We start from the raw sequence: 22,300 nt of genomic DNA, 5'->3' as shown, positions 1-22,300 counted from the left end.
ACAATTTCTTTTAAAATATAGCAGAATTTAGTGTAAAAGTGAAGATTTGTGATTTTGGTATAAATAAAACAATTTCTTTGTTCCTTAAGTAGCTAGTTTATGGCGATGGGATACTGCAAGGGACCAGCCCCCCACCGCCCAAAAAAAAAAAACGAAAGAAACCCCGCCGCGCACACGGCCCGGCCCCTGCCCCGCCCGAATCTCACTCCAAGCAAACTTGAAAACTTGAGAGGCCTGGTATTGTCACCAGACTCACTTCCAGGTCAGATCATTTGGCCTGACAGGTATGGCTGCCTGATGCTTCATCTCGGTGCTGGTTGTTTTTCTGTGTGCTCATGGTGCTTGTTGTGCCATAGGGTGACGGCTTAGGTGCTGCTCCCTGCCCTTGTGTATGCTGCTGTGTGGGCTGCATTGTTGAACGCCAGCGGTGGATTCCGAGCTCTCTCTCGCCCTCCCTCCGTTGTTGTGTGTGTACGTGTGTTGCGGCTACAGGTATGTTTGTTTTTAAATACACACCCAATACGCTGATCATTTAAGTGCTGCTAATAGCGTTTTTTTTACAGGGTACCGCAATCGGCTCACTGGAGCTGCTGCTGCTTTGCTTGATGTTTTAATTGCTCAACTTCACCGCTCCGTTTCTCTGCTGCTCGTCCGAAGCGGCTGCGTTTCGCCGCTGCCTCGCAGTCACCTTGTCTTTGTCTGCCTGACAGCTGCGTTTCGCCGCTGCCTCGCAGTCACCTTGTCTTTGTCTGCCTGACCTACCAGATGATTAAGAAAGACATAAATACCTGGAGTTGGTTTTAAACTTCTTTTATAAACTGTTTGTCCTGAGTTTGTAGTTTATTTTGTTTCTTTTACTTTTGTTAGTTGTGTTTTGTTATTGACTCAGTTTATTACTTTTTCGTTTTGTTTTATTGTTTGCATTTTCTAATTTGTTTTTCTTTTGCAGTTGCTGGTGGCCAGTGGTGCTGGTGTCTTGGTGGTTGCCCCCCCTTTCCTGTTTTGTTTTGCTGTCTGGCATATGGGTGATTTTGGTTGGTTTTGCTTTCTTTTGGAGTGCCCCCTTATTTACACTAGCTCTTGTCCACTCACTTGGCCCCAGCATTTATTCAGTTTTACTTTTGTGTGAATTCCTTTTTAACCAAGTTTTTATAAATTAATAAAAATTGTATTTTAAACCTTGAACCACGTCTCATGCTGCCTGAGTGACGAACCTGTGTGCCTTTACTATCGTGACCTAATTGTCTGGGTGAAATTCCCAGGGTTGCGTTGTTGGTTTTCCTTGTTTTCCCGTTAGTTAAGACTAGTTTTATTTAGTTCCTCGCCACACAAATAAATCAAATACTAAGGATCTCCTGTACTTTTTACTCTATTGAAATGTATCTATAACTCAGAATGACCTCCTGATAAACAAAAAGTGATTAAATCCCCAAAAATAAAAAAAAAGGGGGGGGGGTCATATCACAGTCATCCGTTGATGTTACAAATCTCCTCAACTTTATAATATAATAGTTCAGTGTCCGTAGCTCCACCAGCAACCAGATAACACATTTGAGTCCATATATTGTTCAGAGTCAGTTACATGGTGGAGTCTCTCAGACTCACCGAGCTAGTGACTTTAACCCCCAAATAAATCTAACGGAGGAATGTACAGGTGCTCAGTATAGGCATAGTCCAATGTTCAGTTCACAGTGACCCCATATAATATCTGCCAAGCGAGACATCTATTTATTTATTAGACGTGAATTATTTTACCAACTCTATCCATACCATTATTCATCCCGTCTCAGTCTCCTCTCGGATCCGCCTAACGAAAGTCTCTGCGTCCTCCGGTTTATCAAAAGTCAGTGTTTTATCCTTGTAGGTCCCCATGCTGCGGAGCTGTTGTTTCACGGAGTCAAATTCCTTGTGTTTCTTGCGTATTCCGGCCGCCATGTCCGGGTAAAATCGTACCGGTTTGTCCTCGTAGTGCATTTGCTTTTTGATTTTGATCGCTTTCTGCACCATTGCCTTATCTCGGTCGCTCAGGAATTTCATAATAAGTGTTCTAGGGGGGGCGTTTGGGTCGCTTCTCGCGCCGATTCTGTGAGTCCTTTCCAGGAACGGCTTTGACTTTAACAGAGGGATGTCTAGCGTCTCCGGGATCCAAGTTTCCAGAAAGGAGCAAGCATCAGCTCCCTCCACCTTCTCCGGTAGATTCACCAGCCTCAAATTAACCCTCCTGGCCCTCGTTTCCAAGTCCATGACTTTGTCCTCCATGTCCCTGTTTTTCCTTTCGAGACTCTGGACTTTTGCTTGCAGACTGGCAACCATGTTTTCGGCGTCCGAAATGCATGTCTCGGCATTTACAATACGCTCCATGCATTCTCCGACCTCATTTCTCATTCCCTCAATTGCAGCCAATACTCCGTCAAATCTGTTTGAGAAGTCGGCTTTCAAGTCTTTGATAGCTTCGAGAACCGGAGCGTGGCTTGGTCCTTCTTCTACGGCGTTAATTGAGTCTTCAGCCATTGCGCTAGCATTAGCTTTAGCTTCTCCACTTTGTTTAGCTGGACAGAAATCAATTTTGGGTTTTGCGGGTTTGCCACGACCCTTGCCCGCTTTACCTGGTGCCATAAGACAGTCTTAAGCGCGGATACTAACAGAGTTTAGTGTCAAAACGTTTACTTTACGCTGGTTATCTTGGCAAAAATTCACAGGGGAGGGAAGTGTGAGTCCACCTAGTGCGCCGCCATACCGGAAGTCCGGATGATGATAACTTAATTGAAAATCTCCTTTTGTGATTACAGATTCTGTCAGAAAAAATCCTGTCGCTCGTGCTTCCACTGAACATGATGTCTGCAAGCATGCCATCCGGTGTTTCAACTTGGCAGCAGATAGGGGAAACTCAAGGAGACGCAGTACACACGAGGTTCACCCTGCTGACGATGTCTAAGCACAGCACATCACATGTTATGCCAGTTCTTGTTTATTTATTTTTTTTCATTTAAATGAGTATGTGAGTATTCATAAATAAATTTAAGAATTTCCATCACGTTTTTTTTGTGTCTATTATCTTATTAGCCACTTGTAGTGATGTGTTGGTCAATCTGGTGTTTGTGCCAGTTCTTTTAAGTGAACTCAATTCCACTTAATTGGTTGTATCCAACCAATCATATGATCACAAGGATCATACTATAATGTCCCATATATCTCCAGGGAGGTTGGTGGAGGTTACTGTCCTGGTATGGATGATGAGGGAGGCAGGGAGAGCAGTACAGCACAATGGATAGCAGATGAGATGAAGTACCCAGAGAGAACCCATGCATGTACAGGGAGAACATGCAGAAAGACCCCTGGCTGGATTCTAATGTAATGGTTATAAATATGTTTTCTGGTGAACACAAAGAAAGAATATATTATTTGGTTAAAAAGTGTTTTGTTTTCATTCATGGTGGTGCCTGGATAGAAGCAAGAACACATTGTTATTTGTGTCTTTGTGGAAGAGAACTTGTGATCGCATTATCACACTGATTTGCTAATCGAGTGATCCATGATCAACTACTCTGGTCTTGCAATGACAGCGGTAGAAAAATGCATTAAAACAATAACGTGTTTAAAATGCCAATACTTGAATATTATTTTGTTTATTTTTCATTGTACATTGTTTACATTTAGAGTGATTTCTTCAAAGTTTGTTTTGAGAGTCTTACCTGCTGATCGAGTCTCATTTGATTATGTCTGAGTTAGCGAAGGGGAAACGGGTTGCTGCTGCTCGTTCATTACAACACTGGACGTGACGACAGTAACATCGTGTCTTGTGTCTGTTCTTCACTATTCCCCTTTGAAGGTAAACTCTTTGCTTATTAATATATTTTATGTCTGTACTCATGTTCTCTGTGTTTTCCGAAATAAGGTTGAAGTTAAATCTGTTTAGAGTAACAATGTTGGCTTGAGTATGTGCGGCTTCACCTAACTTTTACTCGCCATAGTTTTCTTGCTAGCTGTATCACGTGCTGCGAGCAGCGGTGCAGTTGACATAAATGTACTGTGTATGTGTAATGTTTAGCACTCAGGAAAGATAACTGTTGAATATAAGAATATTTTACTAATGTTTGTAAATGCACAGTGCAGCTTGTCTTAATATTATGTTATTGCTGTAATAATACAGTTTGTTGTCCATATTAAGGGTACACCACTTAGATATGTGTATTGCATTGAGATTTTGGCAACTAATATAAAGTTGTAATTTAGTCTTATTCATATATGTTGTACCATTTTATTTGATGCTTTGTCGCTAAAAAATATTGTTCTTGTGAAAAATTACATTACAACACTGGACGTGACGACAGTAACATCGTGTCTTGTGTCTGTTCTTCACTATTCCCCTTTGAAGAAAGGGAAGGTGTAACATTTTCTGGAGGCACCGCTGGGATTGAGTGAGGCAACGTCCAACTCTTCTGCCAAGAACAGACGTCCCCATTCAGTCCCCTTCAACTTACCCAGGTAGACAACATCTAGTGGACAATACTGTGGCGGTCCAAGTGTCTTCAACATTAAACAAAAGCAATCTGAGGTAACCCAGTATACCAGGAGCGCTTCTGCCAAGTTTAAGCACACAAGTTACCGCTGCTTTAAGGCACTAAGTTGTTGCTGCAAGGAAAATGGAGTCAACTGGAGTAGAGACTTTGCAGTTGGAAATAATAGGACTTTTGTGCACACTGCCAGTAGAAAGCTTAAAATAACTGTGTGACTTTCTTCTCATTGCTGGGTCAGAATTGGAGCATGTGGCAGGAAAGAACAGAACATCACTCATCTTAATGATAAGTAATCATCTACAAAGTGAAGAGTTACAGAAACTTGAGGATTTGGGAATGTCGACGTTCCTCTACCTCAGAGACAAAATAGCTGACCTCCAGGCTGAGATAGCAACTGACCACATAAATGAGCCACTTAAAGGTAGGGTAGGAGATCCTGGATTTTGAGTCCAGCGAAGCTGCATTTTGAAAATACACAGGTAAAAAGTCCCAACCCTTTTCTTCACTTTCCCCCCGAAGGCACGCCTCTAGAGTACATGAACGAGCACGAAGGTGCACGAGCGCTGTTCTGACAGCAAGCATCGATCGTTGCCGTATTTAGTATTTAGTTTATGCTAACTATACGTTTAATAATGCTAGGTGCTAGCCAAGCTGGCTCTAGTTTAGCTTCCTGCCAAGCTTCGTTCACGGAGCAGGGTACGCGCACAGGGGGAGGGAGGAGCAGATTGCAGTTTGATAGACTGCATCAGTATCCAGTCATTGTGAACGGTCCGTTCACAATGATTGGATACTGTTTTTCCTAGATTGTACGTCCTAGAGGCCACTAAAACTTTTCATATTTGTGTCAAAACTTTTAATTAATTGGTTGCAATGAGGGTGTGAAGAGTATTTCAAGCAATATGTAAAAAAATGTTCCAGAAAAAGATCCCCTACCCCGCCTTTAATGAGGAGCAAAATGAGACTGACACTCAAGCCTGTGCACCAAAAGAAAGCAGACTTTCTCAGTTACACCCACCACATGATGTTGAAACTGCACGTGGGGAGAGTGAACACAAGGTCCCGGCCACCAGACCGTTCCACAGAATGCCAGCCTCAGGCTTATCACCAGATCACACCCCTTCTCCTTGGCACAAGGAATTTAAAATAACTGGACAAATTGGGGAACCAGGGCAAAAGGACCGTCTCCCATTTTCTAGCCTAGCACGGCAGATCGAGCATGGTCTCCTCAAAGGCTTCCCGGAGATTGAAATTGTTGATGCTGTCATAAGAGCTATTGTTCCGGGGATGCAATTGCGCAGCTATTTAGAGGGGAAGAGTGATCTAACACTGCCCATCCTGAGAAGGATACTCCGTTGTCACTACCAGGAAAAGAGTGCAACAGAGCTGTATAAACAGCTGTCATCAGTGGTCCAGAGCTTAAAAGAGACACCTCAGAGCTTCCTCATCCGTGCTCTAGATTTAAGACAAAAGATTCTGTTTGCCTCACAAGAGTCAGAGTCAGGCCTACAATATGACCCAGTACTAGTGCAGAACATGTTTCTCCGCGCAGTTATGACCGGCCTGCAGAACGATAACATAAAACGTGACCTCCAGCCATTTCTGGAGCAAACTGGCGTCACTGATGAACTCTTGTTTGAGAAACTAAATATTGCATGCGCCTATGAAAGTGAGAGGCAGGATAAGAAAGAAATGACAGCACCACAGCGGCCTGTACACTGTGAACCCAGATAAGTTGAATCAACTTTAAAAAATTGATGAAACTGGTTGCACTTAAACCTGTTAAGTTATGTGATTAAATAACTTGAGTTATGATGGACTTAAACTATTTAAGTTAAATCAACTAAATGCCAAGTTGACTCAACTTAAAATCCTTTGTACTATAACTTAAAAATGTTAAGTTGATTTAACAAATCCTTACTACTATAACTTAAAAATGTTAAGTTGACTCAACTTAAATTCCTTTGTACTTTAACTTAAAAATGTTAAGTTCCATCCATCCATCCATTATCTTCCGCTGGTCCGGGGATCGGGTTGCGGGGGCAGCAGCTTGAGCAAAGAAACCCAGACGTCCCTGTCCCCGGCCACTTCCTCCAGCTCTTCTGGGGGGACCCCAAGGCGTTCCCAGGCCAGCCGAGAAACATAGTCTCTCCAACGTGTCCTGGGTCTTCCTCGGGGCCTCTTCCCAGTGGGACGGGCCCGGAACACCTCACCGGGGAGGCGTCCAGGAGGCATCCTAACCAGATGCCCGAGCCACCTCATCTGACTCCTCTCGATGCGGAGGACCAGCGGTTCTACTCCGAGCCCCTCCCGGATGACCGAGCTTCTCACCCTATCTCTAAGGGAGAGCCCAGACACCCTGCGGAGGAAACTCATTTCGGCCGCTTGTATTCGCGATCTCGTTCTTTCGGTCACTACCCACAGCTCGTGACCATAGGTGAGGGTAGGAACATAGATTGACCGGTAAATCGAGAGTTTCGCCTTCTGGCTCAGCTCCTTCTTCACCACGACGTGATGCAGAGCCCGCATCACTGCAGACGCCGCACCGATCCGTCTGTCAATCTCCTGCTCCATTTGTCCCTCACTCGTGAACAAGACCCCGAGATACTTGAACTCCTCCACTTGGGAAGGATCTCATTCCCGACCCGGAGAGAGCATTCCACCCTTTTCCGGCCGAAGACCATGGTCTCGGATTTGGAGGTGCTGATTCTCATCCCAGCCGCTTCACACTCGGCTGCGAACCGCTCCAGTGAGAGCTGAAGGTCACGGCCCGACGACGCCAACAGAACCACATCGTCCGCAAAAAGCAGAGACCTGATTCTGAGGTCGCCAAACCGGACCCCCTCAACGCCCTGGCTGCGCCTAGAAATTCTGTCCATAAAACAGAATCGGTGACAAAGGGCAGCCCTGACGGAGTCCAACCCTCACAGGAAACATGTCCGACTTACTGCCGGCAATGCGGACCAAACTCTGACACCGGTCATACAGAGACCGAACAGCCCATATCAAGGAGTCCGGCACGCCATACTCCCGGAGCACCCCCCACAAGAGTCCCCGAGGGACACGGTCGAACGCCTTCTCCAAGTCCACAAAACACATGTTGGGCGAACTCCCATGCTCCCTCCAGGATCCTGCGGAGGGTATAGAGCTGGTCCACTGTTCCACGGCCAGGACGAAAACCACACTGCACCTCCTGAATCCGAGATTCGACTATCCGGCGGATCCTCCTCTCCAGTACCCCCGAAAAGACCTTACCAGGGAGGCTGAGGAGTGTGATCCCCCTATAGTTGGAACACACCCTCCGGTCCCCCTTTTTAAAGAGGGGGACCACCACCCCGATCTGCCAGTCCAGAGGCACTGCCCCCGATGTCTACGCGATGCTGCAGAGGTGTGTCAACCAAGACAGCCCCACAACATCCAGAGCCTTGAGGAACTCAGGACGGACCTCATCCACCCCCGGGGCCTTGCCACAGAGGAGTTTTTTGACCACCTCGGCAACCTCAGCCCCAGAAATGGGAGGCCCCACGTCCGAGCTCCCCAACTCTGCTTCCTCATCGGAAGGCGTGTCGGTAGGATTGAGGAGGCCCTCGAAGTATTCCCCCCACCGACTCACGACGTCCCTAGTTGAAGTCAGCAGAGCCCCGCCCCCACCATACACGGTGTTGACGGTGCACCACTTTCCCCCCCTGAGCCGCCGGATGGTGGACCAGAATCTCCTCGAGGCCGTCCGGAAGTCGTTCTCCATGGCCTCCCCGAACTCCTCCCAAGCCCGAGTTTTTGCCTCAGCAACCGCCGAGGCTGCGTTCCACTTGGCCTGTCGGTACCCATCAGCTGCTTACAGAGTCCCACTGGCCAAAAAGGCCCGATAGGACTCCTTCTTCAGCTTGACGGCCTCCCTCACTACTGGGGTCCACCAGCGGGTTCGGGGATTGCCGCCACGACAGGCACCGACCACCTTACGGCCACAGCTCCGGTCGGCCGCCTCAACAATGGAGGCACGGAACATGGCCCATTCGGGCTCAATGTCCCCCACCTCCCCCGGGACATGGTTGAAGCTCTGCCGGAGGTGGGAATTGAAACTCCTCCTTACAGGGGATTCCGCCAGCCGTTCCCAACAGACCCTCACAATACGTTTGGGCCTGCCAGGTCTGACCGGCTTCCTCCCCCACCAGCGGAGCCAACTCACCACCAGGTGGTGATCAGTTGACAGCTCCGCCCCTCTCTTCACCCGAGTGTCCAGGACATACGGCCGCAAGTCCGACGATACAACCACGAGCTGCGGCCTAGGGTGTCCTGGTGCCAAGTGCACATATGGACACCCTTATGCCTGAACATGGTGTTCGTTATGGACAGTCCGTGACGAGCACAGAAGTCCAACAACAAAACACCACTCTGATTCAGATCGGGGGGGCCGTTCCTCCCAATCACGCCCCTCCAGGTCTCACTGTCATTGCCCACGTGAGCATTGAAGTCCCCCAGCAGGACGAGGGAGTCTCCCAGAGGAGCACTCTCTAGTGCCTCCTCCAGGGACTCCAAAAAGGGTGGGTACTCTGAACTGCCGTTCGGTCCATAAGCACAAACAACAGTCAGGACCCGTCCCCCCACCCTAAGGCGGAGGGAGGCTACCCTCTCGTCTACCGGGGTGAACCCCAATGTACAGGCGCACAGCCGGGGGGCAATAAGTATGCCCACACCTGCTCTACGCCTCTCACCGCGGGCAACTCCAGAGTGGAAGAGAGTCCAACCCCTCTCGAGGAGGCTGGTTCCGGAGCCCAAGCCATGCGTCGAGGTGAGTCCGACTATATCTAGCCGGAACCGCTCAGCCTCGCGCACCAGCTCAGGCTCCTTCCCCAGCAGAGAGGTGACGTTCCACGTCCCAAGAGCCAGCTTCAGTAGCCGAGGATCAGACCGCCAAGGTCCCTGCCTTCGGCTGCCACCCAATGTTAAGTTGATTTAACTTAAATCCTTACTACTATAACTTAAAAATGTTAAGTTGATTTAACTTAAAGGTAGGGTAGGAGATCCTGGATTTTGAGTCCAGCGAAGCTGCATTTTGAAAATACACAGGTAAAAAGTCCCAACCCTTCGTTCACGGAGCAGGGTACGCGCACAGGGGGAAGGAGGAGCAGATTGCAGTTTGATAGACGGCATCAGAATCCAATCATTGTTAATGGTCCGTTCAGTATGATTGGATAGTGTTTTTCCTAGATTGTACGTTCTAGAGGCCACTAAAACTTTTCATATTTGTGTCAAAACTTTTAATTAATTGGTTGCAATGGGGGTGTGAAGAGTATTTCAAGCAATATGTAAAAAAATGTTCCAGAAAAAGATCCCCTACCCCACCTTTAAATCCTTTGTACTATAACTTATAAATGTTAAGTTGATTTAACTTAATTATTAATAATATTTATTAAAATAATTCCACTCCTAAATAAAATAAATACACAGCATTCATTACTTTCAAACATTGAACATTTATTTTCAAACAGCATCTCAACTTCCACTTACAGAATGTTTGCTTTTTTCTAGCCAAATGTCATGTGTAAAATTACCATTCAGGTCCAAGAATTACACTTCCAAATTAACTGATTGCCAGACAGCAGATCTACATCTACAAGGGTGTAGATATTTGAAAAAAAGTCATTGGCATGAAATAGTATGAGGATCCCCTCAAATAGAAAGTTCCCCCCCCCAAAAAAAAAAACTTGGGGATTTAAGACTTGTAAAATTGGAACAATGGCACCAACAATTTACACCAAATACAAAGTATTCTTATACACAGTACGCTGTAGCCTTATTTTCCACCTAAGAGCCTAAGGGAATAAGGCAAGACATGCACAAATAGTGCACACAAGACTTCTGTTTATGTTAAATTGTTAGTTTTGGGGTACTTGCATTTTGAATTTTAATACATAGATCATATTCTAATTCGACAGTGGATTCGACAAGGATTTTCATATATTGTACTCAAATCAATGTGTATGTATGTACAGCACTGTAATGTATAAGAATATAGTGCATTTGGTGTATAAACAGAGTATGTAAAATAAAGCACTCTGCACAATAAAGCAAAAAAACATTCTACAGATTTAAGAGTATAAACACAAAGTGCTTCATTCAGAACTATTTACAAGCCCCATTACAATGCCTTTGAATAACATTCATCCCATGTAAGAACATTGGGCCTCATGCAAGAACCGTTCGTACGCACAGATTTGTTCTTAAATCGTCCGTACGAGTGATTTAAGAGAATTTGCGCATTCACCAATCTTTTCGTATTTTATGTTTTCTTTCAGGTACGAACAGAATTTACGAGTGATCCAGACCTGTCGTAGGAGTTTTCAAAAATAGTCCGCTGTTATTCAAATCAAGTTGGCTTGACTAATGGATTGTATATTTAATTACTTTGAAGAAAACATAAATAAATATACATTATACCCCATAATTATGCTGACATTATTCTGTTTGACTTAAATTGTGCACTAATTGAAGGTTAATTTGAATCTGTATATAACAAGGTCAATGGGAAGCGTAACCAACGGCTGTCTTGCTACTTTTGGATGCCTTAGTGCGTCAGGCTCTTGAAGAGAACGTGTGGAGACAGACGAATGGCTGACATCGCGATTAAGATTCCCAAGGACTGTGCTACTGCAAATATGCAGCTTGCTAGAGCCACAACTCCAGAGAAAAACACGCCGATCAAACCCAATTCCACCACACGTCCAGGTCCTCACCACCCTTGGATTTTTGGCCACTGGAACCTTTCAGAGCGAGACTGGAGACAGATCGGGTGTGTTCCAGTCCTCTGTGAGTCTTGCGCTCCCCTTGGTCATCAAAGCTCTCATCAGTTTATCACCCATGGTACATCAAATTTCCATACACCGCTGTCCAACAAGTACAGATTAAGAGGGACTTTCATCCCGTGGCTGGACTGCCAATCATAATTGGAGCACGAGACACATATACGCATCAAAACACCCGTGCTGTCGTGGAGCTCACTGAGCTGAAGGCCAGGTGGGTGTGTCTCGATACCTCGTTCATGGCGCAATATTGCCATGAACAAGGGTCTCTTACAACCTGAACCAGCCCAGGCAGACCAGAAGCTGTAGTGCCAGAAGACCCCCCTCATGGACCACCCCATCAAAGAGCCATCATGATGAGGCAACAACTGATTGCACAGCTTTAGTTGCAGTCATCGATCGCCTGCCCATGGCGAGACGTTTTTTTTAAGCCATTTTCATATCAAACCATTTATTTTTTTATTTCGGTGACATTACGAACTACAGGTGACACGGTATCAACAGCACTCGTAATAACTTCCCATTTCTTGGCTTTAGCAGGTCCCGTAATTCCACTGCTGACTCTGCTAAAAATGACAGATTTTCCTTTTTGGATCTCTGAAAGCAGAACTTCAATCTCAGAGCCCGTAAAGTTGTCCTTTTTGTGCCTTGATGCCATTCTCATGACTCAACACTTCCTGGCACAGGAGAGAGGAAGCACAGCCTTATATGGTATCATTTAGGGCGTGGAGTATGCAAATCTACCACCTCGTGCACGTGAACTTAGATACGCACGATTGGGATTCATCATTTATGCAGGTCGTTTACACACTTTTTCCCAAGTTAAGAGCGTTTGTTGAATCTGAGGTGGCGTGTTCGTACGAGACCTTCGTACGAAAAAAGTAAGAAAAATTTAGAATAAAAATACGAAAATGTTCTTGCATGAGGCCCATTCTCCTTAAATAAAGTACTGTCCTGCACTTTTTCCGGAAATGGCTTCATCTCACATGTCACTTCTGTTAAGAGACTTCTGGAGCATGGGGATACTGGGGACATTTCCACAACCTATTGTATAGGGTCTACCAGCAAAATTCTCTGCACACATATGATTCTCTCCTTTTGTTCCTAAAGGTTTATTTTTACCACAAAAACACATCATGTTACTTTTGACACAGCACTAGCACTACATGTCATCAATGTCTGCATAATATCTCTTCAACAGTCTTCACTCTGTTATGTAGAAGTGGCTTTAACAGTTTATTGTTTGACATAGCTGTTCTACCATTTCGTACACAGAAATCTCTGGTATGTGGAATGTAGTTTTCATTCCCAGCGGGTAGTCCAAGGGTAGGGCATAGATGAGGCCAAAGAGGAGACAGAAGGCCTGAGGCAGGTCGGCCACCTCCATCACCACTTTATCCTCCAAGATGATCCCCACAGATGGGTTGGGCTGAGGACCTCCTGGTTCTGGCAGTGCGATTCCCACTGGTGTCTTACTGAAGTCCTAACAGAAAGAAACAAATGGAAAAAAGGACACGACAAAATCCTACCGTTAGATAATGCTGTGAAAATATATAATGTAAAGTTTTGCACAAAAGGCTCAAAAGGCTCTATTAATACTGATTTTAAAACCATACTTTTTCTGCAATGCCATAGATATGTAATTATACTGTACTTGTAGCAAAACAAAGTGTTCTATAACTTGATATCTAAGGAACAGATTGTGAAAATTAAGATAAATATGCAACTGCAGCATTTACAAACAAAATGTTACTTACAGAGGATGTCTTGAAAGAGACAGCTGGATCATCCCCCAGGATGATCGGCAGTCCCTGAAGACAGACGGACCTGATCGCTGTTGGCTCTGTGGTCTGGAAGATAAAGAATATAAGGATATAAGATAAACAGAATACCAAACAGATCGCCAGCCAGCCATCATGAGAACAAAGTTCTTAGATCATAAGGGAAAGGAGATAAACAGAGATGGAGGGAAGAGAGAAGCTCCCCTTGGTCTGCAGTAAAAGCTCAGACAGCCGTTGTCCCGCAACACCTGTCTTCTTCTTGAAAAGGTCGATCAGCCTGGAGGACAACTTGTCAAGAGCTCCAAAGAAATGGTCCCTCAGATTTGTCCCCACCACCCTGTGGAACTCGCACCAAATCTGAAACAAAGCAAACAAATAAGCCAGGTGTGGGAATTTTTTATGATGGAGAGGGCTACTATATCACTATATTTCAACACTCACTGCAGAGGCCACATTGCATTTAGTGTTGGGCAGAAACCTCTCATCTCCATTTTTTAACCATTTTCATAATGAATGCCTTTCTTCCTCATTCCATGTCACACAGAAGTTACAACAATAGCCAATCCATACGCTCAAAACGCTCTGCAGTGCGACGCGTTTTCAGATTGTATCTGCTATTTTTGCTGTTTTTGAAAAGGGATGCTGAATTATTCTGTTCTATTCTGTTTATTAATTGGAAACCTGAAAAATCTGCACAAGCACGTTACCAATAAAATTAAAATAAAACACGGCCACAAGTCCTATTATGTTAATACTCGAAACTTACCTGGCTTTCGGTGAAGAGAGCTGGCCATCGCTGTACCACCAGGTTGATAGCAGGTTTTTCTGTGACAATTTCCTTTCTCCTAAGAGCAAAGGTCATGTCCATCTGTTTCTTAACAAGGGGTCCATTTGGGTTTGTCTTCATCATTTCATTGACCAGAGCCTGACGAGCTTCTTCCATTGTGCGGTCATCCATCCCATCTGGGTATTGAGGCAGGTAATTCAACTCCCCTTTCCGTGCCTTCTTGATGCCTTTGTTGGGAGGTTCACGGTCAACACCATTGTTTCTGCACGTTTACCACCGTTGACAGAGACATCAAGTCGACCCATCCGTACCAATTTCTGTCTGTAATTTCCCATCTTCCAGTCCAGACTCATCCTCCATGCTAGCCATTTACACTTGGCAGATTTTGAAGCAAGGCACGGGTGTTTTTCTATTAAGGCTTTTGCAACAGCCTCACGCTCTTTCTGTCCGGGGTATGGATCAAATGCATACATGGCCTGAGCCAGGTTCTCCAGGATAGTGGATTTCAGCTCCTTTGTCACTTTGAGGAAGGTTTGATCCTTCATATAGATCAGGTTACCTTGATTGAGTCTATACTCAACATCGACACCAAAATGAGGAATCTCAAATACCTCTGGCCATGGCGAGCTTCTATCTAGAGAGGAGTTGGACAGGATCTCTGTGTCTGCCTGGCTGCCTGTGTCAGAAATTTCAGAATGATCCAAGTCGGGTGCTGTTGTGGTTGAATTATTCAAGTTAGATTCTGCACTGGTTGATGGTATTGGTTCCAGCTCAAGTAAAGGGATGACGTGGAGGGTTGGCTTCTCTGGGAGCTTCGAGAGATCGGTGAGGTTGCACATTTGGTTGTTAAAATCAGGATCTGCATATAGTAAGGTGAAGGAGTAGCTTGCTTGGAGAGTTGACTTGAGCCAGCCAATTAAATCTTCGACTGTGCCTGGTCGTGGTGTCATTGTCAGCTTCCTTATATTTGCCTCCGAGAGCATAACCCTCATGATTAATTTCTCCAGTGCAGCCATCTGGGAATAAAATATAATAAAACAAGTAATTTAGCCCAGGGTTTCTCAAACCCACAATATTAGTTAGTATACTACAGCACACTGAGTTTAACCAGTTTAGCCCAAAGGACTTTCAAAACTGTTAAAATTGCAGTATTTGCATGACCAAATCATCTCTGAAACACTTTTTAATGTTTTTTTTTTTTTTTTTTTTTTGGCACTAATCTAACCCCATAACTGATCAATCAATCAAACAGGGAGTGAGTGACCAAGGCAACGCAGCCCACGGGCTCACTTGCATCAAGTAGCCCACAGGCGCCGCCAGATAAGAAGGAAGGAACAACATTGGGTGAGAGGAGAAAAAAATCATACTTCACACTTTACCCTTATCAGGATACGGTTTGAGATCGCAAAAAACCTCAGCACAAAAAAAAAAAAAGCAACACATACACACAACATCATTAAGCAATGGGACTGTGAAGAGGTGAGGAGTTGCGTGTGTTATCAATGAGCATGTGTGTGTGTGTGCGTGTGTGCTTGTTCAATAAGTCTGCACAGTGTTGTATCAGGCGATTTGTCCTTGACAAGTTGGAATATGTCAGCCAGTCCAACAGTTCTCACAGAGAGAAATCAGGAAGGGGAGGGGGAGCACATGGGAAAGAGTGTCATGTTTCCATAACAAACGTGGAGAACGATTTTGCAGCTGGCTACAAGGCCAGTGTGGGGCGCCGGATTGGAATAACAATTTAATTAGGTCAGACAGACAACTGATATCGCTCTCTGTCTTCTTATCCATAGCTGGGTATCTCATGGCGAAAGTCCCGAATTCAGCCGAATTGTGGGATGTGGACCCTTTCCGCCCGGTCCAAGTGATCAATCAACCATTCTCCCAGGTTAATCCATTTTTCTTCTGAGTCTAGGAATCTCAGCCAGCCTGCGAACCTGCGCAAGGATCGCATCCAGCTTCCGATTCTGCTCACGTAGCATCTCAGTCTGAGCGTTGATTGCTCTTGTGACCCCATCGAACGCCGTCCACGTTCTCTTAATTTCGTAAAATACCAGGTATCCTCCAACTCCAAACAGCAGGAATCCGAGTATCATAAATCCGAATATGTACACATCTTCTGCGTCCTCCACAGCCAACAACGCTAAACACACGATACGCCACTTCCCCCAGGCGTCCTCCGAATATCCAGCGAAGAATGTGCCATCGGGGCATGAGGGTTCTCCTTTCCCCAACTTTGCATTTGAGAAAATTTGATCAATAGCGTTGAGAGACCAGCTGACCAGATCCATCTTACTTGAATTCGTCTGATATGTAAAAAGATGCTCCACAAGACACACACACAGACACGCTGAGCAGGGCAAAAAAAGGGAGGGAGGAGCAGAGAGAAAATGTGACCTCTTCCACCGAGAGCAAGAACAAAAGGATACTGCATCTCTGATACTCACAGATGAAGCGTTCAACACACTGGCACGCCGCGTTCTCCCCCGTGCTGTTGTAGCGTGCTCGGGGCAATTATATATATCAAATATAAGGATTTATCTTAAACCTTGAATTAAGGGCACCACCTACCGATATCTTAACTTTACGTTACAGTCAGGTAGGAAAACTGTTGGAATATTACGATCCTGGTATGTTAAATTAATAATCAGTTAATAATCAATTAATAATCAGTCTCATATCTCGCTACTTTCGTGAAGTTCTCGTTTGGTTGGACAGACATTACGTAAAGAAAGCATACGACACAATCTGTGATTATAACATATATATAGATATATGAACTATTTATTAAAATGATATGACCAAAACATGAACCTTTAAAACAAACAGGAGATGCATTGAATATGGGTGATTATATAAAACACTTAGTGAATGGAAAATAAAATATGGGGAATGGGGAGATACTGGATGTATTCAAATAGTTTGGGTTGGCTGACTATTTGACGCTAAATACTGACATTTCGGATTAATGTATCATTCTGTGAAAGCCTCGAGACATCCATCAAACCCACTTTAAGGTGAAAACGGGTCGGTCTTACTGTGCTGAAGTTCTGCTTAGTCAGCTCGGAACACGGCAGCGGCCACGCGGGGTCCGAGGGGATTTCTCTTCCGCTCTCTGGGCCTTCCTGGTTGTGGTGGCTGACTTTAGCGGACTTCTCAGTTGCTTCTTTCACTGGGAAACGGGAACGATGGTGCCGAGGGCTGTGGTTAGATGATCGAATCTTTCGAGTGTCAGTGGGTCCGTTGCTTCTCTGATGAAGTGAACTTAAGTTCACAGAAGATTAATAAAAGGTTGCTTGGAGTTGGTTTTCTTGGTAGGAAAACTTCATCCTGTTCTTATCTTTGTTCGGGTCTTTCTTTCTCGTCTCCGGGGTCTCACTGGGTTCTGGAGGGCTTCCTCCGGTCGTCCTCTGCATCGCTCATCCTCTGTCTTTCCGCTCTCTCCTGAGATTATGGGAAAACTCCCAAACTCTGGTGAGCTCTTCTCTTCTGCTCAAACCATCTCCAAATCTCTCTGAGCAACTGTTCTCTGCTCAAATCTCCTTCTGAAACTCTGGGTTGGAACTCTTTTGGAACAAAACTAGAAGCAAGAGGGGAGAGAACGAGAGCGAGAGACTGTGTTTTTCGCGGGCTCCGGGTTTTGACTCTCGGAGGCGGGGCGTGACGTAAGCTTACACTACTCTTTCAGCCAATGATGTGCCTGAACTGTAGTGAGTGTCTGCCTGGGTGTCTGTGTAAGATGATCTGTGCTATATGGGGATTTCTGGATAGAACAAAGAAAACTCTTATTTCTCCATTACTCCCATCTCATAGAACATTTGTCTCGGTGATTCTGAAAACACCACATCTTGTTAAGATATGCAGATTAAAGATATAACATAGACTTGCAATATAAAGAGATCAAAATAACACACAACGTAATTGATGATTATGACTTTCAAAATTCAGATGAATATCTATGAAATCGTGACATATGAATAGTGAACCACACAATGTTAATTTTCTGTGTTAACAATGGGGATACCAAACAAATACCAAATAGATACCGAAGGGACATCGTTAGAAGTTAATAGTTGCATATATCTTGTCCATTTTACTGAGTCCTCTGGGATTTAAATGTTCAACTAATCAACACTGCAGACCACTAGGGGGCAATGTGGTTCCATCAGCCAGGTTGGGCATTTTCCACCAAAATCAGTTCTTTGTCAATATTTAAGCCAGAATCGTACAAATTGTCTCTATATGCGTCTTGTGATCAAGCTGGAAACCTGAAAGAAATTGTATACGGTTATCAAACACATTTAATATAGTTTTAAGATTCGACTAAAAGTGAGTCTTAGTGAAGTCTTCTCAGTTCGTATGTAGCCATCTGGTCTCTTTCTCTGGTGGGAGAGGGTGTTAATATGTCAACCGCGATTCATGGTGAAGATAAGATAGTGAGGCCTCCAACATCTCCAACAGAGAGATCCTTTGTTCATTCGAGTTTTCCAATTTTTATGGCAAGTGTCTGTTGCTTATTTTTCACTCCCAAAAGCTCTTAAGAGGGTAGAAGGTTAACGTAAATTAGGCAGTTTCTGTCTCTTTTTCCTTTGTGGAAAGAAAATGAAGATCAGGTTTATATCCACATACGTAAACATCCCCCACAGGAATGTTGGTTTTGTCAAAGTTTGAAAAACTCTTAATCCACCCGGCACTGTGACTGCTACACTGTTTAGCGTCTGAGCAGGACTCCCTCTTGTTTTTAGCCGACAGAGCAGCAGCACATTGCGGTCACCACACCCCGCCGATTTTCGGGCTCTCCCGACGCGTGCAACCCGTCAAACAACGGCACAAACACGGCGCAGGTCCGCGGTGGATGTCGGGCTCTCCAGTCTCCTCCACACGAGCACAAACACGACCGTCGCTGTGCAACTTTCCCCGGGCAGTCCGACGTCTCCAAACAGCCACAAAATACACAACAAATGCTGTGTTTTTCTCCACACTTCTCCTCCACGTCAATTCTCTCTGCAGCCCGCACCGCTCTCTCTCTCTGTCTGTCCCAAAGGGAGCGCGCCACCTCCAACAATTACAAATGTCTAAAACGTTAAAACAACCTGTACTGTTAAAACAAAATGATATAGCCCACAGCTTCTCTGAAAGAGTGTACACACTATGGCTGCCTCAGTGCCTCGGCGCGCGTTTTCTGTCTCTCTTACCCAAAATTCCCTGCGGTCCTCTCAACTTAATAATTTTAAGTTTATCAGAAGTAAAACTCAACTTTTTTTATGCTTTTGAACTAAAACATATTTACATATGGCATTACTATAAAATGTTAAGTACATTCTACAAATGGATTTGTAGAATGTACTAGATTGTTTTTAGATATGCAATTCAACTTAACACCATTCAAAGGATATCTGTTGGAACAGGGAAACACGAGTTAATGACCACAATAATGTCACATATACATAAAGAGAGTAAAGTGAGGAAAGATGTGACAGATGAGCTCCCCCAGCAGTCTAGGCCTATAGCAGCTTAGCTATGGGATGTTTCAGGATCACCTGAGCCATCCCTAACTATAAGCTTTATCAAAAAGGAAAGTTTTAAGCCTGGTCTTAAAAGTGGAAAGGGTGTCCGCTTCCCGGACATTTACTGGCAGCTTATTCCACAAGAGAGGGGCCTGATAACTGAAGGCTCTGCCTCCCATTCTACTTTTAGAAACTCTGGGAACCTCAAGTAAACCTGCAGTTTGGGAACGAAGTGCTCTGTTAGGAAAATATCTTACAATGAGATCTTTAAGATGTGATGGAGCTCGGTCATTAAGAGCTTTATATGTAAGGAGAAAAATCTTAAATTCTATTCTGAATTTAACAGGGAGCCAATGAAGAGAAGCTAAAACTGGAGAAATATGATCTCTCCTGCTAGTTCTCATCAGAACTCTAGCTGCAGCATTTTGGATCAACTGAAGGCTTTTCAGAGAATATGTGGGACAGCCCAATCATAAAGAATTACAGTAGTCCAATCTTGAAGTAACAAATACATGGCCTGGTTTTTCTGCATCACTCTGAGACAAGATGTTCCTGATTTTAACAATATTACGAAGATGAAAGAAGGCAGTCCTAGAAACCTGTTTTATATGCGAGTCAAATGATAAATTCTGGTCAAAAATAACTCCAAGGTTCCTCACTGTAGAACTAGAAGCCAAGGAAATACCATCTAGAGTAACTATATAGCTAGACAATTTCTCCCTGAAGCGCTCAGGTCCAAAGATAACGACTTCAGTTTTGTCTGAATTTAGAAGCAGACAGTTCTGAGTCATCCAGGTCTTTATGTCTTTCAGACATGCTTGTAATCTGACCAACCTATTGGTTTCATCTGGTTTTATAGATAAGTACAACTGGGTATCATCAGCATAGCAATGGAAATTTATGCCATGCTGTCTAATAATGTTACCTAATGGAAGCATGTATAAAGTGAAAAGAATCGGTCCAAGCACAGAACCCTGAGGAACTCCATGACTTACTCTGGTGTGTGAGGAAGATTCTTCATTTACAAGAACAAACTCAAATCTATCAGATAAATATTACTTAAACCAGCCTAATGCAGTTCCTTTAATCCCAATAACATGTTCAAGTCTCTGTAATAAGATACTGTGATCGACCGTATCAGCGGCACTGAGATCCAACAGGACAAGCACAGACACAAGTGCGCTATCAGTGGCTAAGAGGAGATCATTGGTAACTTTCACCAGTGCTGTTTCTGTGCTATGATGCACTCTGAATCCTGACTGAAACTCTTCAAACAGATTATTTCTGTGTAAATGATCACAAAGCTGAGCTGCAACTATTTTTTCAAGAACTTTAGACATAAAAGGGAGATTGGATATAGGTCTATAATGAGCTAACACTTCTGAATCAAGAATAGGTTTTTTTAAGTAAAGGTTTAATTACAGCAACCTTAAAAGGCTGAGGTACATATCCTGTCAACAAAGACAGATTGATCAAATCCAATATGGAAGTGTCAATTAATGGGAAAACCTCCTTGAACAGTCTGGTTGGGATTGGGTCTAAAACACAAGTTGATGGTTTAGAAGAGACTATTGCTGTCGTTAGATCAGAGAGATCAACTGGACAGAAGCCATCTAAATACAAATCAGGTTCTAAAGATACTTCTAAAGCTGCTGTACTTGATGATACATCACTGATAATAGTGGGAGGGACTCCATCAATCTTCTCTCTAATAGAAACAATTCACATCAATGCGTGCAGCCACCTGACGATAACCGCACCTGTCAACGGTATTTACTGCTCGGAAGCAGGGTACTGCTTGGTCTGCACGGTCTACACAGCCCGTAGTGATAGAAGGTAGAGAGAAAATAGCGCCAAGCGATTGTGAGGTCTGACTTTTTCTGGATGAACGATTTTGTGATGCAAATGTATTACTCTTTTGAACGCATATTAATATATTAAGAAGCAAAACGCTTTATTTTTGTGGCCCCAGCCAACTAGCCAGACTACCTTCGTCAACGCCAAAACGAGGCTAGAACTCGGCTCACAGGACGCAGCAGGGGGTAAGTCAAATTTAATAAATGATATTGCTAGTATGGGATGTAATACAGCTTCATGTCAAAAGAGGCAAACTATCCCTTTAAATGCACCTATATACACACAGTTCAGTGGGGTTAGATAACAAAGGAGGAACTGAGGAGGGACTCACCTTGTTATCCAATAGGACCATTTGAATATATTGTGTAACAGTAAATAAGCAGCAGAATAATGCACAGCCAAGAAAAAAACTGTTCGACTGGAGGTCATCAACTCAGGCATCACTAGAGTATGTGCTGATAGAATTAAATCCATTCAATCCACCTTGTTTGTAGAAGGGAATTTTTTAAGTCTTTTTATGTTTCGCAATTCTACGAAAGAGGTGAGGAAATATTTTGTTTGTCAGTTGCATCTACAGACTGAATGTTTGTGATTTTGTCTGAAATGTATCTTTGCAAGTGTAGGGACCTTTCCTGAGCTTGGCTGCTGGACTTGATTAAAGGAGGCAGATACAGTGTGATTTGGACTTCTTTCCTTGGCAGGCAACTCTGAGTCAAATTGAATTAGGTGGGTTCTAAACTCCTGTCAAATACAATGCTGCAAGCAAATACTACTGCACGCACCATGACTCCACTTTATGTAAGGGCAGTCATGCCAGATCAAGAAGAACATATAAGGCTGTTTGAGGCATGTTATATACCAGCACAAACCCACAAAAACACATAAATTTGTCACTTACCAAAAAGCTTTGCATTAATCTGTTTATGAAAGTAGGATAGTTTTGAGGGGATTTTTTTCAACTTTATAATTAGAAAGTAAAAAGAAATGTAGGCCTCCTAATTTAGAAAAAATGAAATTTGGTATGAAGTTCCAAATTGAAGATGGGTTCTTGATA

General features: G+C 44.1%; 1 long non-coding RNA gene across 1 annotated transcript; it reads right to left on the bottom strand.

The window, feature by feature from the left end:
* Positions 1-12,541: 12,541 nt before the first annotated feature.
* On the bottom strand, positions 12,542-16,196 carry LOC142400987 (uncharacterized). The gene is made up of 3 exons (XR_012773027.1): positions 13,862-16,196; positions 13,072-13,452; positions 12,542-12,797 (listed from the first exon to the last, which is right to left on the bottom strand). It is a non-coding gene; the product is annotated as an uncharacterized LOC142400987 (long non-coding RNA).
* Between the last annotated feature and the right edge of the window lie 6,104 nt (positions 16,197-22,300).

Source organism: Odontesthes bonariensis, chromosome 15 (genome assembly GCF_027942865.1).
Source record: "Odontesthes bonariensis isolate fOdoBon6 chromosome 15, fOdoBon6.hap1, whole genome shotgun sequence".
Classification (NCBI taxonomy): domain Eukaryota; kingdom Metazoa; phylum Chordata; class Actinopteri; order Atheriniformes; family Atherinopsidae; genus Odontesthes; species Odontesthes bonariensis.
Note: the sequence above shows the minus strand (reverse complement) of the source record. Positions and strands in the feature narration are given on the sequence as shown.